The 24,735-nt window shown below is 42.0% G+C and overlaps 1 pseudogene; it reads left to right on the forward strand.

The window, feature by feature from the left end:
- The first annotated feature begins 19,171 nt into the window (after positions 1 to 19,171).
- The window catches only part of LOC135968528 (uncharacterized), a 45,681-nt pseudogene continuing 40,117 nt past the window's right edge, over positions 19,172 to 24,735 (forward strand).

Raw genomic sequence — 24,735 nt, forward strand, 5'->3', positions numbered from 1 at the left:
GGTCCCCGGAGATGATGAGGGTCTTCTAGGAGGAGCCCCGGGGCCACAGAAGGGGAGGGGAGTGTGCGCGAAGCCCACCTTGCAAAGGCGTTCTCCTCCCCGAGGGGCTGCACCTTCGGCCTCCAGACAAGTCTCTGTGCGCTCCCAGTGCTGCTGCCGGCACCTGCGCTCCACACTCCTGGCTGCCAAACAAAGAGGAAGCCAGCCCCCTGGGAACAGGCCACTCTCAGCTTCAGGTAGGGCTGGAGGCCCAGTGAGTCTGAGTGACCAACAAGTGAATGAGCTGGGAATGAAGCCTCCTGGGGCCAGGAGAGAGAGACCAGGTGGGAGGGCAATGAATGCCTGTACCTCTGGGGCTCCGGGCTGCCAGTGGCCCGACAGGGCTCCCGGTCGGGAGCCAACTCCAGTTTCCTCACCTGTCCCACAGGACGAATATAGCAGGACTGTTGTGATGATGAGGCTGGATAATACTGGTAAGCATTTATTAGCCTGCCTGGTCTCTGGATATATATATTTTTTCTTGGTAAAGAAACTTTGCCGCCCAATATCTACTATGGGGGAAAGAGTTTGGGAGGCAGAAGGCAGGACTCTCACCCTTGGCTTCAGAGTCCCTTATGGGTGCCCTGTCCCTTAGGTTCAATTAAAGCACATAGTTGGAAACAAGTCCCCTACCCAGTACAGCGACAGAGTCTGGAACCAGAAGATCTTGTTGTCTTATTGCCAAATCCTAATTCCTCGGGGTGGGGGGTGGTGGTTAGCTTCAGACAGGAGTCTGAATTTGATTCTCACTCTCCAGGGTCAATCCAAGGCTCCTGTGATGCGATGTTGCTCTACCCCATCCCACCCCCGTGCTTCCCCCAGTGCACTGGGAGTCCTTAACTGTATTGACCTCAATTTGGAAACAGTGTTCCCAAGGCAGGAGATGTGGCCCTCCCCAGGTAGCTGGCCTGATAAACACCTGTCCTGGGGCAAAAGACCTAAAGCAGGGAGGGACTCTCACTTCCCACTTTCATATGCTATAGCCATTTAATGGGCTGTGGTGACCTCTCTGGGTCACCTAGCCTGCAGAATGGGATGTTGACTTTATGCCACAGTGAGGGAACTGAGGCACAGGGCTAGTGAGTGAGAAAATCAGAAAGACTCTGTGACTAGGAAACACTATTCAGGCCCACGGCCCCTACAGGACTCAGCATCCTTTGGGGTGCACCAGTGGGTGGTATGCAGCACCCTGGTTACCATCTGTACCTTGTGGGGGTGAGGGTGAGTGTCCTGGCAGGACAAGGTGCTCTAGGACCCACGAGGTAGATAGACATTGCCCCCCTTTCCCTGGCTGTGGGCACGGCAAGAGTTCTGAGTTCTGTTCTCTTTTTTTTTTTTTTTTGAGACGGAGTCTTGCTCTGTCCTCCAGGCTGGAGTGCAGTGGCCGGATCTCAGCTCACTGCAAGCTCCGCCTCCCGGGTTTACGCCATTCTCCTGCCTCAGCCTCCCGAGTAGCTGGGACTATAGGCGCCCACCACCTCGCCCGGCTAGTTTTTTGTATTTTTAGTAGAGACGGGGTGTCACCGTGTTAGCCAGGATGGTCCCGATTTCCTGACCTCGTGATCCTCCCGTCTCGGCCTCCCAAAGTGCTGAGATTACAGGCTTGAGCCACCGCGCCCGGCCCTGTTCTCTAATATATGTGAGGACCAGTGCCTAAATGCAGTAGACACTTTCTCATTTTAGACATTCCAAAGATTTTAGGGGATGCATAGAAAGAAACTGAGATTCTAACCACATCCTCACACTGACAGGAGCCTCCAGTCCGGGCTCAGCTCTGACTCCTCCTGGGGAGGTTCACTCCACCCTCCTCTTTCCAACTAGAACCCAGCCCCAATAGTCCCGTGCACACCCATCTTTTATAGCAGCAGCCTGTCTTGGCAACTCAGCATTCTCTGCAATAATCTTGCTGTTTGTTGTTTACTTCTTTAGTGTTTGCTCCTTGGAGCTGTGTCTAGTTCACCGCTATGTTCCCAATACCAGGCACAGTACTCGGCCCATGGGAGGTGCTCAATGAGCAGTTGTTTAATCCATGAACAATGGCTGTCTCTGTGCTAGGGAAGCAGAAGGAGTAGGTCAGAGCACACCTTAGCTCACCCATTCCCTACCTGGGTGACCTTGGATAAGTCCTGAATTTTTTTCCTTTCAGTCACCTTGTCTGTGACATGGAGATTAATTAAACTTACCTGAGTTATTTCTGATGAGAATTTAATGCACAAAAGTATCTAAAATGCTTCTAAACACAGACTGGCACTGTCAGGCCTCTGAGCCCAAGCCAAGCCATTGCATCCCCTGTGACTTGCATATATACTCCCAGATGGCCTGAAGTAACTGAAGAATCACAAAAGAAGTGAAAATGCCCTGCCCCGCCTTAACTGATGACATTCCACCACAAAAGAAGTGAAAATGGTCGGTCCTTGCCTTAAGCGATGACATTATCTTGTGAAATTCCTTTTCCTGGCTCATCCTGGCTCAACAAGCTCCCCCACTGAGCACCTTGTGACCCTCACTCCTGCCCACCAGAGAACAACCCCCCTTTGACTGTAATTTTCCTTTACCTACCCAAATCCTATAAAGTGGCGCCACCCTTATCTCCCTTTGCTGACACTCTTTTCGGACTCAGCCTGCCTGCACCCAGGTGATTAAAAAGCTTTATTGCTCACACAAAGCCTGTCTGTTTGGTGGTCTCTTCACACGGACGCGCATGACAGGCACAGTGAGAGTGCAGCACACATGTGAGTTGTTTGCATTATCATGCCGCAGGTTGTTGGAATTCTTTTTCACTCATCATTTAGAACTTGAAACTCTGTTTACCTCATTGCATGTAAGGAAAATACATTTTGAATTATGTTTAGCATTTCACACTGAAATTATTTAAACTAAAAATAAACTTTAAAAAAATAGCCGGGTGTGGTGGCCGGCGCCTGCAGTCCCAGCTACTCCGGAGGCTGAGGCAGGAGAATGGCGAACCTGGGAGGTGGAGCTTGCAGTGAGTCGAGATCGCACCACTGCACTCCAGCCTGGGAGACAGAGTGAGACTCCGTCTCAAAAAAAAAAAAAACAAGATATATATAAATAGTTGATATTTATATATGATTCCTGTATGCTGCATAACTCTTGTAGCACTGAGCTGTTGATTTTTTAGATAATGTATATTACACAGTTATTTATTTTTTAGATAATGTACATTATTTGCCTTTTTCAGTGATATTTTTGTATTTTATATTCAGTTTAAATAGCGTTTCTATTATTTGTATAAATAAATATATTCTTTTCTATTTTCAGCTAATAACCGTGGCCACATAGTTTTAAAATATTTTATTACATTATCTGGAAGAGTTGATAAGATAATCTTATATTTTGTGTATGAACATATAAATATATTTTATATTTTTGTGTGTGAATATATAAAAATATTTTATATTTTGTGTGTGAACATATAAATATCTGGACACTGAAAAACTGATAATACATTTCAAATGCTTTTCTTAATCACTCGATTTTTAATCACTCTATTACATTCATCTTTTTATACATTCTATGAATGGATGGATGTAGAATATGTTGACAGATACTATATAAATGTATGTATAGATAAATGTAGATGCAAATATACATCTGTTTAGACAATGCTGCTTTCAAAATCACAGAGAATGATCACATTTTAACCTTTTATGTAATTAAACAAAAGATTTTCTATTTTTAATTACATTTACATTTTAATAATACAATACATAAATATACAGCATATTTTTAATAAAATTCTGGATTCCATTTAATATTATATTACTAGAACTTCTGTATCTATTCTGACACTTGAGATGAACTTTAACTTTCCTTTTGCTGAGTTTGCCCAGTTTTTATTCGAAGTAATACTACATCATGGGATCACCTTAGAGGCTTTCTATATTTATATGTTTTGCATCAGTTTCTAAAACCTGGAAATTATCTCATTTTGAATTTCTTATGGAAATAGAATCTTCTCCACTAAAAAACCCCATTAGTATACTGCACATTATTATTATTATTTTTTCCAAGACAGAGTCTAGCTCTGTTGCCCAGGCTGGAGTGCAATGGTGTGATCTTGGCTCACTGCAACCTCCGCCTCCTGGGTTTAAGCAATTCTCCTGCCTCAGCCTCCCAAATAGCTGGGTTTACAGGTGCCTGCCACCATGCCCAGCTAATTTTTAAATTTTTAGTAGAGATGGGGTATCACTGTGTTGGCCAGGCTGGTCTCCAACTCCTGCCCTTGTAATTTGCCTGCCTCGGCCTCCCAAAGTGCTTGGATTAGAGACGTGAGCCACCGTGCCTGGCTACAGCACTTTAAAGTCAGGAAAACTAAATGTTTCTCTTCTGGTCATATTATCTACAGAATGTTTAGTTATTATTATTTATTTTCATTTGCTTTCAATTTTAGTATTTGCTCTTGAAATTACTTTTTAAAATGGCATAATATTCCCTTGGATTCTATTAATGAACGTCAGTGCTGTTTTTTGTATTTTGATATAAAAAATAAAACCTCAGTGTGGATGTGATGGCTCACACCTGTAATTTCAGCACTTTGGGAGGCTGAGGTGGGAGGATTACTTAAGCCCAGGAGTTTGAGATCAGACTGGGTTACATAATGTGGCTGCCTGCTGTCTAAGCCATCTGAACTCTCTGGGGGAGGGGCAACAGCCATCACTGCAGCTGCTAGCTACCAAAGACACTAAGCCCCTGGGTCCAGGGGAGGGTGGCAGTCATCACTATAGCTCCAGGCCATGCGATTCCCCTGTTGGATCCAGGGAGGTTAGATAGCTTGGTCCTAAGAGGTATTCCCTATAGCACAGCACACCAGCTGTTGCAGACAATGGCCTGATTCCCTCTTTAGGCCAGACCTGGATCCATCCCTTCTCACTGAGTGGGGAGTCTGCAGAAACTCTAACAAATCCAACTGGGAGTGAAAGGACACAAAGATAGATGTGTACCCGCCCCCCACCCGCTACACCCTTGTTCTGCTCTCTAATCTTTGCACATACCAGAGATTTCGTAAGTTCTGTGAGTACCTGGTTTTCTGCACGTACCAGAGATTTTGTTTTGCACATACCAGAGATTTTGTAAGTTCTGAGGCAAGGTCACAAGACGTGTTTAAGTAAGATAAACTCTTGCTGCCATAAACCTGCTCTCCCGCCTCAAAGGTTGAACCGAAATATCAGAAATGGCGGGAACCAATCATAGTTAGCCAAATCGCCTTGTTCAAACACTCGCCAATCATATATCTGATTTGTATAATAACTCTATGCCCACTTTTCTTAGACTACATAACACTGCTCGGAGCTCAGTGGGGGAGCTGTCCTGCCCGTCTCGTTTTGCGAGCGAGGGAGAGTTCCAGGTTCGAACCTGTAATAAAGATTCTTGCTGCTTAGCTTTGACTCCGGACTCTGGTGGTCTTCTTCGGGGAATAAACGGTCTGGGCATAACACTCTGATCTTAGTTATTTCTTGTCTTCTGCTAGGTTTTGAATTTGTTTATTCTTGCTTCTCTAGTTCTTTTAATTGTGATTTTAGGGCATTGATTTTAGATCTTTTCTGCTTTCTCTTGTGAGCATTTAGTGCTATAAATTTTCCTCTAGACACTGCTTTGTCTGTGTTCCAGAGATTCTGGTATGTTGTGTCTTTGTTCTCATTGGTTTCAAAGAACTTATTTATTTCTGCCTTCATTTTGTTATTTACTCAGTAGTCATTCTGGAGCAGGTTGTTCAGTTTCTATGTAATTGTGTGGTTTTGAGTGAGTTTCTTAATCCAGAGTTTTAATTTGATTGCACTGTGGTCTGAGAGACTGTTTGTTATGATTTCTGTTCTTTTGCATTTGCTGAGGAGTGTTTTACTTCCAATTATGTGGTCAATTTTAGAATAAGTGGGATGCTTTTCAGCATTCTTTGTATGTAGGGCTTATGCAGTGCCAGTGTGCTTTTTCAAAATGTGGTTATTTTGAAAGGTTTTTCTCTTTTTATTTGGCAGGACAGATTTGCTGATGGTATTATTCTAACTTAAAAGTAAATGTAAAACAGGAAAACCCAAAAGTATATAAAAATTAAACACAAGAACTGGGCACCGTGGCTCACGCCTGTAATTCCAGCACTTTGCTGGAGGCCGAGGTGGCTGGAATACCTAATGTCAAGAGTTTGAGACCAGACTGACCAACATGATGAAACCCCGTGTCTACTAAAAATACAAAAAAAAATTAGCCAGACATGATGGAGGGTGCCTGTAATCCCAACTATTCAGGAGACTGAATCAGGAGAATCACTTGAACCCAGAAGGTAGAGGTTGTGTTGAGCCGAGATCATGCCACTGCACTCCTGCCTGGATGACACAGTGAGGCTCTATCTCAAAAAAAACCCAAAAAATATAGCAAGACCCTTTGGGAGGCCGAGGTGGGTGGATCACTTGAAGTCAGGAGTTCAAGACCAGCCTTCCCAACATGGCAAAACCCTGTCTCTACTAAAACTACAAAAAATTAGCTGGGAGTGGTGGCAGGCGCCTGTAATCCCAGCTACTCGGGAGGCTGAGGCAGGAGAATTGCTTGAACCCGGGAGGCGGAGGTTGCAGTGAGCCAAGAACTTGCCAGTGCACTCCAGCCTGGGTGTCAAGAGTGAGACTCCATCTCAAAATCAATCAATCAATCAATCAATCAATCACTAACATATTCTTGCTCAAAAATTTAATTTTGTTAAGATGTCAATACAACCTATAGTGGTAAACAAATTCGACGTAATTTCTATAAAAATACTAATAGCACAGGTTGTTTAAACAGAAATACTCTTTAAAGTTTTTAAATTTGATTATGAACTATAACTAGCCAAACACCCATGAAAAAGAGGAGCCAATATACTTTCTCATTTCAAAACATGTTAAAAGCTATAACAAAACAATGTAGTACTGACACAAAGATGGATAAACAGATGATAAATCAGAATAGGGAGCCCAGAAATGAACCCTTCTGTAAATAAGCGATCTTCCACAAAGCTACCATGAGCACACAAGAAAGAAAAGATAATATCTTCAAAAATTAATGCTGAAAACTGAATATCTGCACTGATAAAGCTGGATTTTTTCCTTGAACCATATGCAAAAAAAATTTAAATAAAATACTTAGATATAAAAAATAGCTAACAAATCTCTTAAAAAAAAAACGTGGAGAAAAGACGTGACATTGGCCTTGGAATCATTTTCTTAAATGACATTAAATGCATAAGCAACAAAGAAAAGAACAGAAAAATTTAACTGAAATATACTTAGAAATTTTTGAACATCAAAAACAAATTCAAGAGAGTGACAATGCCTCCTAGGAAATCAGTGAAAATATTTGCAAATCACATGTGATAGAAGTTAATATTCAGAATATATAAGCAACTCTTAAAACTGAACAATAAAGTTGAATAATGGGATTTAGAAATGGAAAACTAATTAAACTAAATTTTTATCAAAAGTATAAACAGGAAGAGTATTTGAACAGACACACAAAATTACTATTTTGTAGAGGAATGCATAAAAATTACAATGAAAGACAAAATAACTTCACACCCATTAGAATAGCCACTAACGATTTTTTAAGAAAACCAAATCTGTTGATGATGCTATGAAAATGAAACCTATGTTAATTGTTGGTGGAAAACAAAGATGCAGGCATTATTTTAAAATGTTACAAATGTTCCTCAGATAATTAAACATAAAATTATAACCAATTATAGCAATCTTATTTATAAATTTATTTCCAAAGTATGCAACACAGAACCTGGAAGAGATATTTAAACGTTTATGCTTATTGTACCAGAATTCACAAAAGTCAAAAGGCTGAAACAACTTAGATGTCCCTTGATTTATAAATACATCAAAAAAAATTTAACATATACAGACATGGAATATTATTCAGGCTTTTTTTTTTTTTTTTTTTTTTTGAGACGGAGTCTCACTCTGTCTCCCAGGCTGGAGTGCAGTGTCCGGATCTCAGCTCACTGCAAGCTCTGCCTCCCGGGTTTACGCCATTCTCCTGCTTCAGCCTCCCCAGTAGCTGGGACTACAGGCGCCCGCCACCTCACCCGGCTAGTTTTTTGTATTTTTTAGTAGAGACGGGGTTTCACGGTGTTAGCCAGGATGGTCTCGATCTCCTGACCTCGTGATCCACCCGTCTCGGCCTCCCAAAGTGCTGGGATTACAGGCTTGAGCCACCGCGCCCGGCCTATTCAGGCTTAAAAAAGAAAATCTTGTCACATTTTAAGGTAAATTTTGAAAATATTATGTAACGTGAAATAAACCAGTAACAAAATGATAGATACTACATGATTCCATTTACATGAGACAAGTTAAATAGTCAGACTCATAAAAACAGAAAGTGGAAAGGTGTTTGCCAAGGGCTGGAGAGAGGGTAAAATGGGCAGTTGTTACTTAGTGGGTATTGAGTTTTAGTTTTAAAAGATGTAGAACCTCTAGAAGCCTTTCGCATAACCAGGTGAATATACTTTAACATGTCTGAAATCCACAGCTTTTTTTTGACAGAGGGTCTCACTTTGTCACCCAAGCTGGTGTGCAGTGGCAAAATTATGGCTCACTTCAGCCTCAAACTCCCAGGATAAAGTGCTCCTTGTCCCTTGATCTCCCAGGTTGCTGGAACCACAGGTGCACACCACCATGGCTTGTTATTTTAAAGTTTTTTGTGTAGAGCAGGTCTTTACATGTTTCCCCAGCTTGTCTCAAATGTTTGGGCTCAAGTGATCCTGCTGTTTTGACCTCTTAAGTTTCTGGGATTACAGAGGTGAGCCACTACCATGCCTGGCCATAAAATGTACACTTAAATAGATTTTTAAATAATCAATTTTATGTTATCTGTTTTTAAAAAAATTATTTTAGAAGGAAAACTAAATGCAGAATTATAAATATTTTCTAAAATTACCTTCAAATCACAAAAGTGTTTCTCTCACACAAAGGAAATATATATTCATTATTAAACACAGGGTGAAAATAAGATTATTTTCACAACTGCTCAGACAAGATAAAACCACCACTGAAAATCAAATAAGAAAGAATATATACGAGATAAGCCATAATCATAATTGGGGTCATATTTATAGATAAAAACAGAAACATATAATCTGATGGTGATAGACATATTGCTAATTTATTTATTTATTTATTTATTTATTGAGACGGAGTCTTGCTCTGTCCCCCAGGCTGGAGTGCAGTGGCCGGATCTCAGCTCACTGCAAGCTCCTCCTCTCGGGTTCACGCCATTCTCCTGCCTCAGCCTCCCGAGTAGCTGGGACTACAGGCACCCGCCACTTCGCCCGGCTAGTTTTTTGGATTTTTTTAGTAGAGACAGGGTTTCACCGTGTTAGCCAGGATGGTCTCGATCTCCTGACCTCATGATCCGCCCGTCTCGGCTTCCCAAAGTGCTGGGATTACAGGCTTGAGCCACCGCGCCCGGCCTAATTTATTTCTTAACTAAACCCTACATTGACTTAAAGTGCACAAACAGAATTGCAAATTGTCTAGAATTACAAAATGTAAGTAAAACAAAAAAACACAATACACTGATATTAAGAAACTGACACTAAAAAGCACACCTATAGAACTGCAAAATAATAATAAAAGTAATGTTTACTCATAAGATCTGGTATGCAACACTGATGTACCATTAAAAAAACTGTCTAGATAACTACAATATTTGACTGTATCTGTGTACTCATGGAAGGCAGGTATTTTGAATCATCGACATGCACTGCATGGCAGTAAAATTTAACAGAAATTGCAATATAATCATAAATAGAAGATTCTAATGATAAGCTTTTAATAAATAAGCATTAAAGAAAACTAGAGGTAAATTTCATAAATGTCATGTTTATATATGCTATTCTTACACAATATATGCTACATATATTCTTAAAGAATCTATGCTATTCTTACACAAAATGAAACTGCTGTAATTTAACTTTAGAAGCAAAGAATAGTCTTACCGGGGCTGGGAGCGGTGGCTCAAGCCTATAATCCCAGCACTTTGGGAGTCCGAGACGGGCGGATCACGAGGTCAGGAGATTGAGACCATCTTGGCTAACACATTGAAACCCGGTCTCTACTAAAAACTACGAAAAACTAGCCGGACGAAGTGGCGGGCGCCTGTAGTCCCAGCTACTTGGAAGGCTGAGCCAGGAGAATGGCGTAAACCCGGGAGGTGGAGCTTGCAGTGAGCTGAGATCCCGCCAGTGCACTCCAGCCTGGGCAACAGAGCCAGACTCCGTGTCAAAAAAAAAGAGAAGAAAAAAAAAAGAATAGTCTTACCTTGCTAAATAAATAAAAAAAAATCTTGCAGAATATAATTAAAGCCTCTGATATATAAAACAAATATCTGGGAAGAACTTACTTTATTATTTAAATATAAGCTGAAGAAAGTGAATGGAAATCATATAATTCCTTTCTGTCTGCAGCAAACTTAAATGTATAACTAAATATTTTAGCAAATATGGAATGCCTACTAATTATCTAATTTACTTCAGGCATAACACGTAAATTCTAACATGTCCTAAATGTCTGAATCTAAAATAACAGAGAAATTTGAAATAGAAAATAGAAAGTAAAATGTATAGGGAGAGCAACATCAGTAAAATAATAATAATAATAATAATAAATGTGACCTATTTTCTTTTTTTATTTCTGAGATGGAGTCTCTCTCTGTCGCCCAGGCTGGAGTGCAGTGGCTCAATCTTGGCTCACTATAACCTCCGCCTCCTGGGTTCAAGCAATTCTTCTGCCTCAGCCTCCCGAGTAGCTGGGATTACAGGTGTCCACCACCATGTCCAGCTAATTTTTGTATTTTTAGCAGAGACGGGGTTTCACCATGTTGGCCAGGATGGTCTCGATCTCCTGACCTTGTGATCCACCCACCTTGGCCTCCCAAAGTGCTGGGATTATAGGTGTGAGCCACCATGCCCGGCCAGGTGACCTATTTTTTTATCCCCTGATAGCAAAAAACTTGTGAGCCATCCCTGACAAAAATGTCTTTATGAAAGATCCAGGCAACCTGGCTCACACCTGTAATGATAGCTACATAATACATTGAGGTTGAAGAATTTCTTCAGGCCAGAATTTCAAGACCAGCCTGTATTATGTAAAAAGACTTCATCTCTAAAACAAGTACCTTCAAAAGAGCTTTGAGATCCAGGGATGGAGTTGTGAAACCCTCCTAAAGCCCAAGATTGAGGAACGTTCTTTTTAGGAGACAGGCTTCTATTAAGGTGGCAAACTACAGAACCTCTGTTCTTGGCTATAGACCAAAAAATAACCAACCCAACTTGCTCCCACTGAGAATTCTGAACTTACCCTATAACCATTCCAAACTCCTCCCAGTCAAAACCTGGGAGAGCTTCTGCTCTTCCAGAGGCGTGGAGGAAAACACCCATTTGTAGCCATACAGTTTAACATTTTACTTCTAGCTCCAAGCCACAGTTCATGGCCAATTCTGCTGAAGTAGAATCCCACACAGTGACCTGGGAAGATGCTCTCTGGTACTCAGTGAAAGGCATCCTCATCCACATCGTGACGTAAGGCCCACCATATGCAGACCTGACTGCAACAACTTCCCCTAGTGTCTGCTCTGCAGATGAATGTCCTGAAGGATATTCAGTGTGTCCAATAATAAAATGGGAATTACAATTACCCAAGCCTTTTGTAACAAGCCAACTAAAGGTAAATCCTCTCTAGACGCAGCAGCCTTGTGACCAATCTACCACCTCTGCCTATTACAAATGAAGAGGTCATCCTATAAATATGGGATCTTTGCCTCTTGTTACCAGTTTATATAAACTTGAAGAGGTTTTCGTTCAATGAAATTTTCAAAAACCAATGCAAAGCAAAACTATATTGTGCCCATTGTCAATGTTTCCATTTTAACATAACCCTGGAAGTATGTAGCAGAAGAGTTAGGCAAAAATACATTGTTTAAAGCCATTGAAATTGAAGACAAGTAAGTAAAGAGTTGCTGTTTGCAGATCATATAATATTATATATTTTTAAAAAACCATAAACGGTAAATTTAAGGCCAGGCATGGTGGCTCATGTCCGTAATCCCAACACTTGGGGAGGCCAAGGCAGGCAGATCACCAGAGGTTAGGAATTCGGAACCAGCCTGGCCAATATGGTAAAACTTTGTTTCTACCAAAAACAGAAAAATTAGCCATGCATGGTGGCGGGCGCCTACAGTTCCAGCTACTCAAGAGTCTGAGGCAGGAGAATCACTTGAACCTGGGAGGCAGAGGTTGCAGGGAGGCAGAGGTTGCAGTGAGCCAAGATCACGCCACTGCACTCCAGCTTGGGCAACAGAGTAAGACTCCATCTCAAAGAAAAAGAATATATTTTAGCCTAAAATATTAACTCCATGCTTCAGAAAGATAAATTTTCTTGTTTCACCTAAGTTGTACCTTAAGAAATGCAATGAGATAGACAACAACATAAAAATAGTGGGGGACTTTTATACGTTACTTACAGCATTACACAGGTCATCATGAGAGAAAGTCAAACAAACAAACAAAAATCAATGGGCTTAAACTATACCTTAGAACAAATGGACTTAACAGATCTTTACAGAATATTCTACCCAGCAACTGCAGAATATATATTTTTTTCATCAGCACATAAAGCATTCTTCAAGATAGACCATACGATAGGTCACAAGACAAGTCTGAATTTTTTTTTGTAACAGCGTCTCACTCCGTCACTAAGGCTGGAGTGCAATGGTGCAATTTTAGCTCACAGCAACCTCTGCCTCCCAGGTTCAAGGGATTCTGCTGCCTCAGCCTTCCAAGTAGCTGGGATTACAGGCACAAGCCGCCATGCGTGCCTGCTTTGTATTTTTAGTAGAGATGGGGTTTCACCATATTGGCCAGGCTGGTTTTGAACTTCTGACCTCAGGTTATCTGCCTGCCTTGGCCTCCCAAAGTACTGGGATTAAAGCGTGAGCCACCATGCCCAGCCCCTGAATAAATTTAACAATATCAAAATTTTATCAAGTACTGTCTTAGACCGCAGTGGAATAAAATTAGAAATCAATTCCAATAGGAACACTCAAAACCATACAAATACATGAAAATTAAATAACCTGCTCCTGAATGACTGTTGCATCCACAGTGAAATCAAGATGGAAATTAAAGAACTCTTTAAACTGAATAATAGTGACACAACATATTAAAACCTCTGGGATACAGCAAAAGCGGTGCTAAGAGGAAAGTTCATAGCATTAAATACACACATCAAAAAGTTCAAAACACCACAATAAACAACCTAAGATTACACCTCAAGGAACAAGAGAAACAAGAACAAACCAAACCCAGCAGGAAAAAAAAAAAAAAAAAAAAAATCAGAGCAGAACTAAATAAAATTGAAACTTAAAAAATATAAAAGATAAATAAAACAATAAACTAGTTATTTGAAAAGATAAACCAAATTGATAGACTATTGGTGAGATTAACCCAGAAAAGCAGAAGGAAGATCCAAATATGCTCAATAAGAAATAAAAGATCATTCTGAGTTTTTGGCCAGGCGCGATGGCTCAAGCCTGTAATCCCAGCACTTTGGGAGGCCGAGACGGGCAGATCACGAGGTCAGAAGATTGAGACCATCCTGGCTAACACGGTGAAACCCCATCTCTACTAAAATATACAAAAAACTAGCCAGGTGTGGTGGCCAGCGCCTCTAGTCCCAGCTACTCGGGAGGCTGAGGCAGGAGAATGGTGTAAACCTGGGAGGCGGAGCTTGCAGTGAGCCAAGATCCGGGCACTGCATTGCAGCCTGGGCGAGAGAGCGAGACTCCATCTCAAAAAAAAAAAAAATAAAAAGAAAGAAATAAAAGATAATTCAAAGCTAGTATGAATACCTTTACATGCTCAAACTAGAAAACCTAGAGGAATTCCATAAATTCCTGGAAATGTACAACCCTCCTAAATTAAACCAGGAAGAAATAAAAACTCTGAACAGACCAATAATAAGTAGCAAGATTAAACTAGTAATAAAAAATTGCCGCTGGGTGCAGTGGCTCATGCCTGTAATCCTAGCACTTTGGTAGGATGAGGCGGGTGGATCACTTGAAGTCAGTCTGCTAGGGATGCAGAGATGATTTAACATAGGTAAGTCAATACATGTTATCCACCAAATAAACAGAATTAAAACCAAAAATTATATGATTATCTCAAAATACACAGAAAAATCATTTGGCAAAATCCAGCATCCCTTTATGATTAAAATCCTCAGCAAAATTGGGATAGAGGGAACATATTGTAAGGTCATAAAAGCCATCTATGACAGGCCAGGTGTGGTAGCTCACGCCTGTAATTCCAATACTTTGAGAGGCAGAGGTGGGCGGATCACCTGAGGTCAGGAGTTTGAGATCAGCCTGGTCAACATGGTGAAACCTCATCTGTACAAAAATACAAAAATTAGCCAGGAATGATGGCGGGTGCCTGTGGTCCCAGCTACTGGGGAGGCTGAGTCCCAGAGGTGGAAATTGCAGTGAGCGGAGAGTGTTCCGTTGCACTCCAGCCTGGGCGACAGAACAAGACTCCGTATGGAAAAAAAAAAAAAAAAAAAAAAAAAAAAAACTATCTATGATAAACAGCCAACATTACACTGAACGGGAAAAAGTTGGAAGGATTTTTTCTGAGAACACAAGACAATAATGCCCACTCTCACCACTTCTATTCAACATAGTAATGGAAGTCTTAGCCAGAGCAATCAGAGTAAAGCAAAAAATAAACAGCATCTAAATTGGTAAAAAGGAAGTCAAACTGTCACTGCTTATCAATGATATAATTGTATAGCTGGGAAACCCTAAACACTCATCTAAAAAGCTTTTAGGGCTGGGTGCAGCGACTCAAGCCTGTAATCCCAGCAATTGGGGAGGTGGAGGCAGGTGGATCACCTGAGGTCAGGAGTCCAAGACCAGCCTGGCCAACGTGGTAAAACCCCGTCTCTACCAATAATACAAAAATTAGCCAGGCGCGGTGGCAAGTGGGTGTAATCCCAGCTACTAGGGAGGCTGAGACAGGAGAATCACTTGAACCCAGGAGGCAGAGGTTGCAGTGAGCTGAGATCATGCTACTGCACTCCAGCCTGGGCGACAGACTAAGACTTGTCTCAAAAAGAAAAAAAAAAAAAAAAAAAAGAAAAGAAAAAAAAGCTTTTCGATCTGATACGTAAATTCAGTAAAATTTCAGGATGCAAAATCAATGTGCACAGATTAGTGGCCCTGGTGTACACTAACAGTGACCAAACTAGGAATTAAATTAAGAACTCAACTCATTTAAAAATAGCTGCAAAAAAAATAATAATTAGGAATATGTCTAACCAAGGTGGTGAAAGATCTCTACAAGAAAAATTACAAAATGTTGCTAAAAGAAATCACAGACAATGGAAACAAATGGAAACATATTTCATGCTTATGGATGGGTAGCAATCCTATTGCAACAATGATAAACCAACCAAAAGCAATCTGCAAATTCAATGTAATTTCCATCAAAATAGCATTATTCTTCTTCACAGAACTAAAAAAAATCCTAAAATTTATATAAAATAAAAAGAGAGCCTCCATAGTTAAAGCAAGAAGAAAAAAAAAAACCCAACAAAACCAAAAACACACACACACAAAAATCTGAAGGCATCACATTATCTGACTTCGAACTATACTACAAGGGTATAGTTACCAAAACAGCATTGTATGGGTATAAAAATAAACATTTAGACCAATGAAACAGAATAGCAAAACCAGAAATAAACCCAAATACTTACAGCCAACTGATCTTTGACAAAGTAAACAAAGATATAAAGTGGGGAAATAACACCCTATTCAATAAATGGTGCTGGCATAATTGGGGAGCCACATATTGAAGAATAAAACTGGGTCTTCGGCTGGGCACAGAGGGTCATACCTGTTATCCCAGCCTTTAGGGAGGTTGAGGTGGGTGGATCACGAGGTCAGGAGTTCAAGACCAGCCTGGACAAGATGGTGAAACCCCGTCTCTACTAAAAATACAAAAAAAAATTTAGCTGGGTATGGTGGCGGGTGCCTGTAATGCCAGCTACTCGGGAGGCTGAGGCAGAGAATTGCTTGAACCTGGGGGGCAGAGCTGAGATCACGCCACTGCACTCCAGCCTGGGCAACAGAGCGAGACTCCGTCTCAAAAAAAAAAAAAAAATGGATCTTCATCTCTCACCTTATAAAAAAATTAACTCAAGATGGATCAAATACTTTAATCTAAGACCTGAAACTACCCGAATTCTAAAGCATTGGAAAAACTCTTCTAGACATTGACTTGGGCAAAGAGTGCATGACCAAGAACCCCAAAGCAAATGCAACAAAAACAAAGACAGATGTGACTTAAACAATTCTCAAAAGAAAATATACAAATGGCCAACAACAACAAAAAATACTGAACATCACTGATGATTAATGATCAGGGAAATGCAAATCAAAACCACAATGTGATACCACCTTACTCTTGCAAGAATGATCATAATTGGCTGGTCATGGTGGCTGATGCCTGTAATCCCAGCACTTTGGGAGACCAAGACTGGTGGATCACCTGAGGTCAGGAGTTCCAGAGGAGCCTGGCCAACATGGTAAAACCTCGCCTCTACTAAAAACACAAAAATTAGCAGGGTGCGATGGCTTATGTCTGTAATCCCTGCTGCTCCGGAGGCTGAGGCTGGAGAATCGCTTGAACCCGGGAGGCGGAGGTTGCAGTGAGCCGAGATCGCACCACTGCACTCCAGTCTGGGCCAGAGAGCGAGACTCCATCTCAAAAACAAACAAACAAACATACAAACAGAAAAGACCATAATTAAAACATCAAAAAATGGACCAGGCACGGGTGGCTCATGCCTGTAATCACAGCAAACTCCCTCTCGGAAAAAAAAAAAAAAAGAGGAAAAGAAAAGAAGGGATAAAACCCCAAATATTGTGTGTCCTCACTTATGAGTGGGAGCTAAGCTATGAAGATGCAAAGGCATAAAAGTTATATAATGGGGCCAGGCGCGGTGGCTCACGCTTGTAATCCCAGCACTCTGGGAGGCCGAGGCAGGCGATCACCTGAGGTCGGGAGTTCAAGACCAGCCTGACCAACATGGAGAAACCCTGTCTCTACTAAAAATACAAAATTAGCCGGGCATAGTGGCGCATGCCTGTAATCCCAGCTACTCGGGAAGACTGAGGCAGGAGAATCGCTAGAACCTGGGAGGCGGAGGTGGCGTTGAGCCGAGATCGCGCCATTGTACTCTAGCCTGGGTAACAAGAGCGAAACTCCGTCTCAAAAAAAAAAAAAAAAAAATTAAAAAATTAAAAATTAAAAAGAATTATATAATGGACTCTGGGCACACAGCGGGAAGGGTGGGAGAGGGAGTGAGGGATGAGAGACTACATGTTGGATACAGTGCACACTGCTTGGGCGATTGGTGCACCTAAATCTCAGAAATCACCACAAAAGAACTTATCCCTGTAACCAAATACTACCTGTACCCCAAAACTACTGAAATATAACAATTTAAGACAAAAATAAAACCCCCAAAACCCCATAAGTTGAAGTTTATATGCTTTGGCTTTTTTTTCCAGAAATGGTCTCACTCTGTCACCCAGAATGGAGAGCAGTGGCTTGATCAGGGCTCACTGCAGCCACAACCTCCTGGGCTCAGGCAGTCCTCCTACTTCAGTCCCTGAATAACTGGTACTACAGGTTCAGGCCACCATGCTAAATTAGCTGGGTGTGGTGGTGGGCGCTTGTAATCCCAGCTACTTGGGAGGCTGAGGCAGAAGAATCGCTTGAACCCAGGAAGGGGGAGGTTGCAGTGAGCTGAGATCATGCCATTGCATTCTGGCCTGGCTGGCAGAGCAACATTTGTCTAAAAACAAAAAAAGATAAAAATAAAGGTTGTTTCAAGTTAAAAAAAAAAGTCTAATAAAATAAAATAGAAAAAGTTAAAAAATTATAAGAGATTATAAGGCCGGGCGCCATGGCTCATGCCTGTAATCCCAGCACTTTGGGAGGCTGAGGTGGGCGGATTGCCTGAGGTCAGGAGTTTGAGACCTGACCTCAATATGGTGAAACCCTGTCTCTACTAAAAAAACAAAAATTAGCCAGGCGTGGTGGCAAGCGCCTGTAATCCCAGCTTCTGGGGAGGCTGGGGCAGGAGAATTACTTGCACCCGGGAGGTGGAGCTCTCGGTGAGCTGAGATCGCGCCACTGCACTCCAGCCTGGGCGGCAGAGGGAGACTGTCACAAACAAACAAACAAACAAACAAACAAACAAACAAACAAACAAAAAAGAGATTATAAAATTTATGTGAAAGTTAGAGTGTTCAAAAATGACAAATTTGATGGATTTATTTATAAGATTTTACTAAAATTAGGTTTAGGTTATTTTTTGTTTTATTTTTTGAGATGGCGTTTCACTCTTGTTGCCCAGGCTGGAGTGCAATGGCCCGATCTCAGCTCACTACAACCTCCACCTCCTGGGTTCAAATGATTCTCCTGCCTCAGCCTCCTGAGTAGCTGGGATTACAGGCGCCCATCACCACACCTGACTAATTTTTGTATTTTTAGCGGAGAAGGGGTTTCACCAGGTCGACTAGGCTGGTCTTGAAGTTCTGACCTCAGGTGATCTGCCCGACTCGGCCACCCAAACTGACGCCATTAAAGGAGTAAGCCATCACGCCCGGCCTTCAGTATTGATAATACACTATTACTAAAGTAAAAAATGATTTACTGTTGAACAAAAGTTTTATGTATTATTAACATGGCAGTAAACTATATTTGTTCACATTTCGAATACATTTAAAAAGAGAGTAAAGAAGAGAAAGAATTTTCCCATGCTCTGGGGTGGGCCTGGCTCAGCTCAGGGAGGAAGCCCTGCCTGGAAAGGCTGCAGCCTTTTGTCATCAGAAGCATCTGATAACATCTTCTGTCACTCAGGGCCCGAAGGGGCGGGGCCTTAAACATCATCCAATCAGGGACTCTGGGCTGGGACCGTCCAATCAGGCATGCAGCTGGAGCGGACGGGGCGACTTCCGGGATGTGGTCGGACCTTTGGCTCTCGCGGCAGCCGGAGGTCAAGGTGGGGTTCTTGCTGCTGTGTGTCCTCTCCTCCTAGAGGCCCAGCTCCTGTGGTCCTGTGACCTGCAGGTATTGGGAGATCCACAGCTAAGTCGCCAGGACCCCCTGGAAGCCTAGAAATGGTGAGTGTGCCCGGTCCGACATCCGGAGAGAGTGGCCGGGGCTGGTTGGAACCGGCTGTGGCGGGACTCAGGCCTCCCCGCAGTCAGCTCCACAATCTGTGCCCGGAGTTGTCCTTGCCTAGCTCCACCTCAGTCCGCTTCAGCCATAAGATGGCGGCTGCGCTGACACCCGGCCCCCGGGCGTCCTGTCTCTAACCTGCGCTATGACTGTGCCCTGGCCTGGAGACCTCTTGGGGCAGCTCTGCACCCGCAGCGCGGAGTCTCTCCCATATGTGCAGGGACCATGGGAGGGTCGTCAGAGGAGAATCCTGACTCCGCGTGTGGGTTCATGAATGGAAAGAGCTTTGGTCCGTGAGGTTCCCAGCTCCTGTTTCTTCCTATTAAAAATTTGCGGAAGTCAGCGCACAAATATTAAAGAATTTATCCAAAGAGTGATTCCAAAATTGTAGAGCACCCAGCTATGGGTTGTAGTTTATGGTCTATTGAAGGGATTTGACGGAAGAGTTTTATAAGGTGCATAATGAAGAAAACCAAATTCAGTAATTGGTTAGGTACAGTTAGGTAGTTTCTTAGTTTGTACTATCAAGATGGAAATTTCTTGATCATGTAGTCAGAGATTAATTGGCAGTTTATAGTTTCTTAAGCCTGAATTTTTTTCCCCAATATCGTAATTTACAAAAAGTGCATTTGAATTCGTTTGTTTTTTTGAGACAAAGTCTCACTCTGTCGCCTAGGCTGGAGCTCAGTGACACGGTCTGGGCTCACTGCAATCTCCGCCTACCAGGTTCAAGTGATTCTCCTGACTTAGACTCCCAAGTAGCTGGGATTACAGGCATGCGCCACCACGCCCCCTTAACTTTTTTTTTTTTTTTTTTTTTTGAGACGGAGTCTGGCTCTGTGGCCCAGGCTGGAGGGCGGTGGCGCGATCTCGGCTCACTGCAAGCTCCGCCTCCCGGATTCACGCCAGTCTCCGGACTCAGAGCCTCCCGAGTAGCTGGGACTACAGGCACCTGCCATCACGCCCGGCTAATTTTTCTATTTTTAGTAGAGATGGGGTTTCGCGGTGTTAGCCAGGATGGTCTCGATCTCCTGACCTCGTGTTTCACCCGCCTCGGCCTCCCAAAGTGCTGGGATTACAGGTGTAAGCCACCGCGCCTGGCCGGATTAGGTTTTTTAAAAGTAGAATTTAGGAACTAGAGCCTCTTCAATCTAACTGCCAGCCACTTAATTATTTGCACACCCCACAAGGAACTGCTGTTTCATTGCATTTTTCACATGTGTCCCAAGCAGGGCCTCAAGTCTATCCCCCATCCCCTATTTCTCCAGCCTGACTCTGGCTTGCAGTAAAATACTTAATTTCCACTTCCTTGTGACATTCCCAAATGCCAATTTCCCCTCCCTTATTCATATTATCAACTATTTGTCCTTTAGTGTACATTTTGATACCTGTTTTAATCATTTTTTTGACAAAGCATTTGATGGCACATTTAAAAAAATTTGTTTTCTGTTTGTAAATATTTTTTCTAGACACAGATACCAGAATGTTTTTGGGTCAAGGTTTCCCTTTGGAAACTTTATAGGGAGATGTGTCCTCAGCTACCCTTCAATTTTTTCTTGGACCTGAGATTCAGTACTGTCTGGGGAAAAACCAGGATACCCGCCATGGCTATGTCTGCGAGAGTGTCTAGTGAATATCAGTTCCTGGGTCATTTTCTCCCCTAAGACAACCTGAGGTATGGAGTGGAGCCTCTCAAGAGAGCAGGTGAATGCCCTTTGACTGAGAGGCATCTTCTGGTGCGCTGTTTTTTTGGAAAGCTACCCCCTTGAGATACTAATACTGTCTTTACCCAACCCAGCTTCCATTTCTTGGAGACGCGTTGCTGTTCAGACAATCAGATGCTGGTAGTGAAGGGGAAACCAAAATAATTTTTGCCCCTGGATTCTCTTAGGGGACAGAAAAATAGTGATAGAAAAATGGTAAAAAGTTTGTGAAACAAAATAGCACTCCAAAGACAAAGAAAAAAAACTGATCCCAGTGAGATGGTGCAAGAAGTTGCAAAGTGAAATATACCTGGGGCACTCACTGGGGCAGAGTTTGTTCAGAGTCTCCTGAGAGAATGATTATTGAGCACTTAAGTGAACAGGATGGGGTGGGAGAATCTCTAAAGTAATTGGATGGCCTGACTTGACACACGAGTCAGACATATCTGTACCTTGAAATGATTAAGTGATTTCTTCACTTATTTTGACCAGGTTTGTGTGTGTGTGTGTGTGTGTGTGTTTTTTTTTTTGTTTTTTTTTTTTTTTTTTTTTTTTTTTTTGACAGTGTTTTCCTCTGTCGCCCAGGCTGTAGTGCAGTGGTGCAATCTCTGCAGTGCTACTTTTTGTATTTTTAGTAGAGATGGGGGTTTGCCAGGCTGTTTGAGCTCAAAATTCTGACCTCAAGTAATCTGCCCACCTTGGCCTCCCAAAGTGCTGGGATTGCAGGTGTGAGCCACTGTGCCCGGCTGACCTCAGTTTTTTAACTGTAAATTGCATTTTATTAGTAGGGTTTGAAAGGTAAGAAAATATTTACAAAGGACATAAAAAAGGTGAGTTTCAGAAAATAATACCTAATTATATATTTGTTGAAAATTCTCATTCACCTTTTTCTCAGAGTGAATTTAGAAGTTTTCTCAGGTTTGTTTTGTTTGGTTTTGTTTTGTTTTTTGTTGAGACAGAGTCTCACTCTGTCACCCAGGCTGGAGTGCAGTGGTGGGATCTCAGCTCACTGCAAACTCTGCCTCCCAGGTTCATGCCGTTCTCCTGCTTCACTCTCCCGAGTTGCTGGGACTACAGGTGCCCACCACCATGCCCAGCTAATTTTTTTGTATTTTTAGCAGAGACGGGGTTTCACCTTGTTAGCCAGGGTGCTCTCGATCTCCTGACCTCATGATCCGCCTGCCTTGGCCCCCCAAAGTGCTGGGATTACGGGTGTAAGCCACTGTGCCCAGCCTTCTGGTGTGTTTTTTATGGCTGAATGATTTCAAACAGAATTCCGTCTAGCTTTTAGAATGTTAGCTACTGAGAAAAAAAAATAAGAAAAATTGTTCTTCCATTTCGGCTGTAGAGAATTAATATATTTCCACAAGCAAATGTGGTAGATAATTGGGGAGTTACATAGATTCGTGAAAACATCAGTTTCTTTTTTTGCAGGGTGAATTTGCTAAAGTAAATATCTTTGTTCTATATCCTGTTATTTCGATTTCTGAGTTTAATGCTAAATTTTATGTGATGAAACTTGGTACCTCCTAGAAGTGTTCCCATATAACTAATTGTTTACCACATGATTTTTAATACAAAAAGTAAAATAATACTTTATTGTCCAAAAGAAATAAATACCTTTCTTTCTCTTACTGAGGTACAAAATACTAGCACCTTAAAATTTTCTTATATGTTTTTGGATCATTTTGCTGGATTTTTTCAAACACTTAGTTTCAAAAACTAAGTGAATTACTCTGACATGGTAATTAAAGCTTGAGCCCAATGACTGCAAACTGAGGTTAATTTTGAGCCAGCAAAAGGAGGTTATTAAAGACCCAGTTAGTTCCTTCTGGAAAGCCTTTCCTGCAGATGTCCCAGCCTGCTCACCCCAGCGGTGGAAGAAGCCTCCATAGTGAGAGAAGCTACAGAGCCCTGCAAAGCTGGGGCCCCACAGGCAGATGCAGTTAAGGTTAAGATAGAAAGGGTTGGGGAGTGTCTTACTGAAGATAAAATTGTTACTGTTTTGAGGCAGTTTTGAGAGGTTTTAAACCAGTTACATGTATGTTAAAAAAAAAATTGAATTCCAAAGGAGTATTGCAACAGGAGGAAGTACCAACTATAAGATCTTTAAGGATTGCAAAGATTAGGCAGAAAAGGGCTTTTTTTCCTAAGGATAAAAAAATAAGTTTAGAAAAAAGGTGAGGGGAATGTTTAAATGAAGGTTGAAATAATCAGGTTTTAGATCAGAGAATGTTTTACCCTGAAGTCAGTGTGTTCTTAGGAGGGATATAAAATGAGGTTGTGTGGTGGCTCAGACTGAGCATAGCTCAGAGTTCGGGAGCCTGTGGGAAGAAAATAAACTTAAGTGAATTTTGATTAAGAAGTATTTTATGTTGACCACTGAAGACAAATTCAGCTGCTTTTTTAATGAGAAAAAGAAGAAAATATGCGAGTGTTTTCCTGGCTGTGTATTAGGTAAGTAAAGAGAGAACCATCTAAGTCATAATGGGAAGGGTGTGTCTTTTCATAAAGTGTTCCTGGAGAACACAGAGGATAGAAAATTTTATTAATCACAGCTGTTTATTGTCTATGTGCTTCATCTTTTCCCACCTCTTTTCTTGGTTCTATACTTCCATTTGGCTTTTTGGGAGTTGTATATTTTATTTGAAACCAGTAAATATAACTACAGTGTTCTGCTGAGTTCTGTGAGTAACTCTATCGGGTTACTGAATTTCAAAAAGGTTATGGGAGTCCCCAACTTTTAAACAGTAGGTCAGAAGCATAGATGAGCCCATGGAGTTTGTGACTGGCATCTGCAGTGAGGACAATGTTGTGGGACTGAGCCCTGAATCAGGGTCTATGCTGACTCTGGGTGGTGTCAGAATTCAAGTGTTAGACAATGAGTTGATGTTGGAGAGTTGTTGGTGTTCATCAAACTCTGCAGATTTGGTGCCAGAAGAAAAATAGCACAGACTTCTGGCCTGGAATGAAACTCTAGGTGTCTGGGAATGGGAGGCTCTGCTCTCCTCTACACAGGCTGTGACACTGCCCCTTGTTCTTTGATTTCAGATCTCCTCCCAGGGTGACAGAGGACTGAAAACTTAGAGATCTGATGACAAACCCCTTTTTGCGAAAGCTGCCAGCAGAGGATTTCCACCCACTCACAAACACTAGACATTGATGTGTCCACACCCCTCTCAGGACAAGGCACCACCCTCAGGAATTTTACCACAGCATTTTTGACCCTAGTGGTTTTTTTGGCCAAAAACCTACAAAAGTATCTACAAGTCTCCTGGCATATCTCTGTTTTCAGACACTGAATCTGCAGTAGCGACCTGTTTCTCCACCAGCCTAGGGTTGTCGACTACGTGTTCATAATCTTATCTCCCTGCACAGCCCCACCTGAGCCACTATCTATTGCGCAGACCAGTCTGTCCACCTGCATTGCAGTCTCTCTAACCCAGGGACTTTTTTTTCTTTTAACTTTTATTTTTGGTTGGTTCAGGGGTACACATGCAGGTTTGTTGTACAGCTAAAATTGTGTCATGGAAGTTTGGTGTGCAGATTATTTTGTCACTGCAGTACTAATCATAGCACTAAAAGGTACTTTTTCTGACCCTTTTAGTTCTGCCACCCTCCATCCTCAACTAGGCCTCAGTGTCTTTTTTTCCCCTCTGTGTTCATTTGTTCTTGTTATTTAGCTCTTACTTA

Source organism: Macaca fascicularis, chromosome 19 (genome assembly GCF_037993035.2).
Source record: "Macaca fascicularis isolate 582-1 chromosome 19, T2T-MFA8v1.1".
In the NCBI taxonomy this organism is placed as follows: domain Eukaryota; kingdom Metazoa; phylum Chordata; class Mammalia; order Primates; family Cercopithecidae; genus Macaca; species Macaca fascicularis.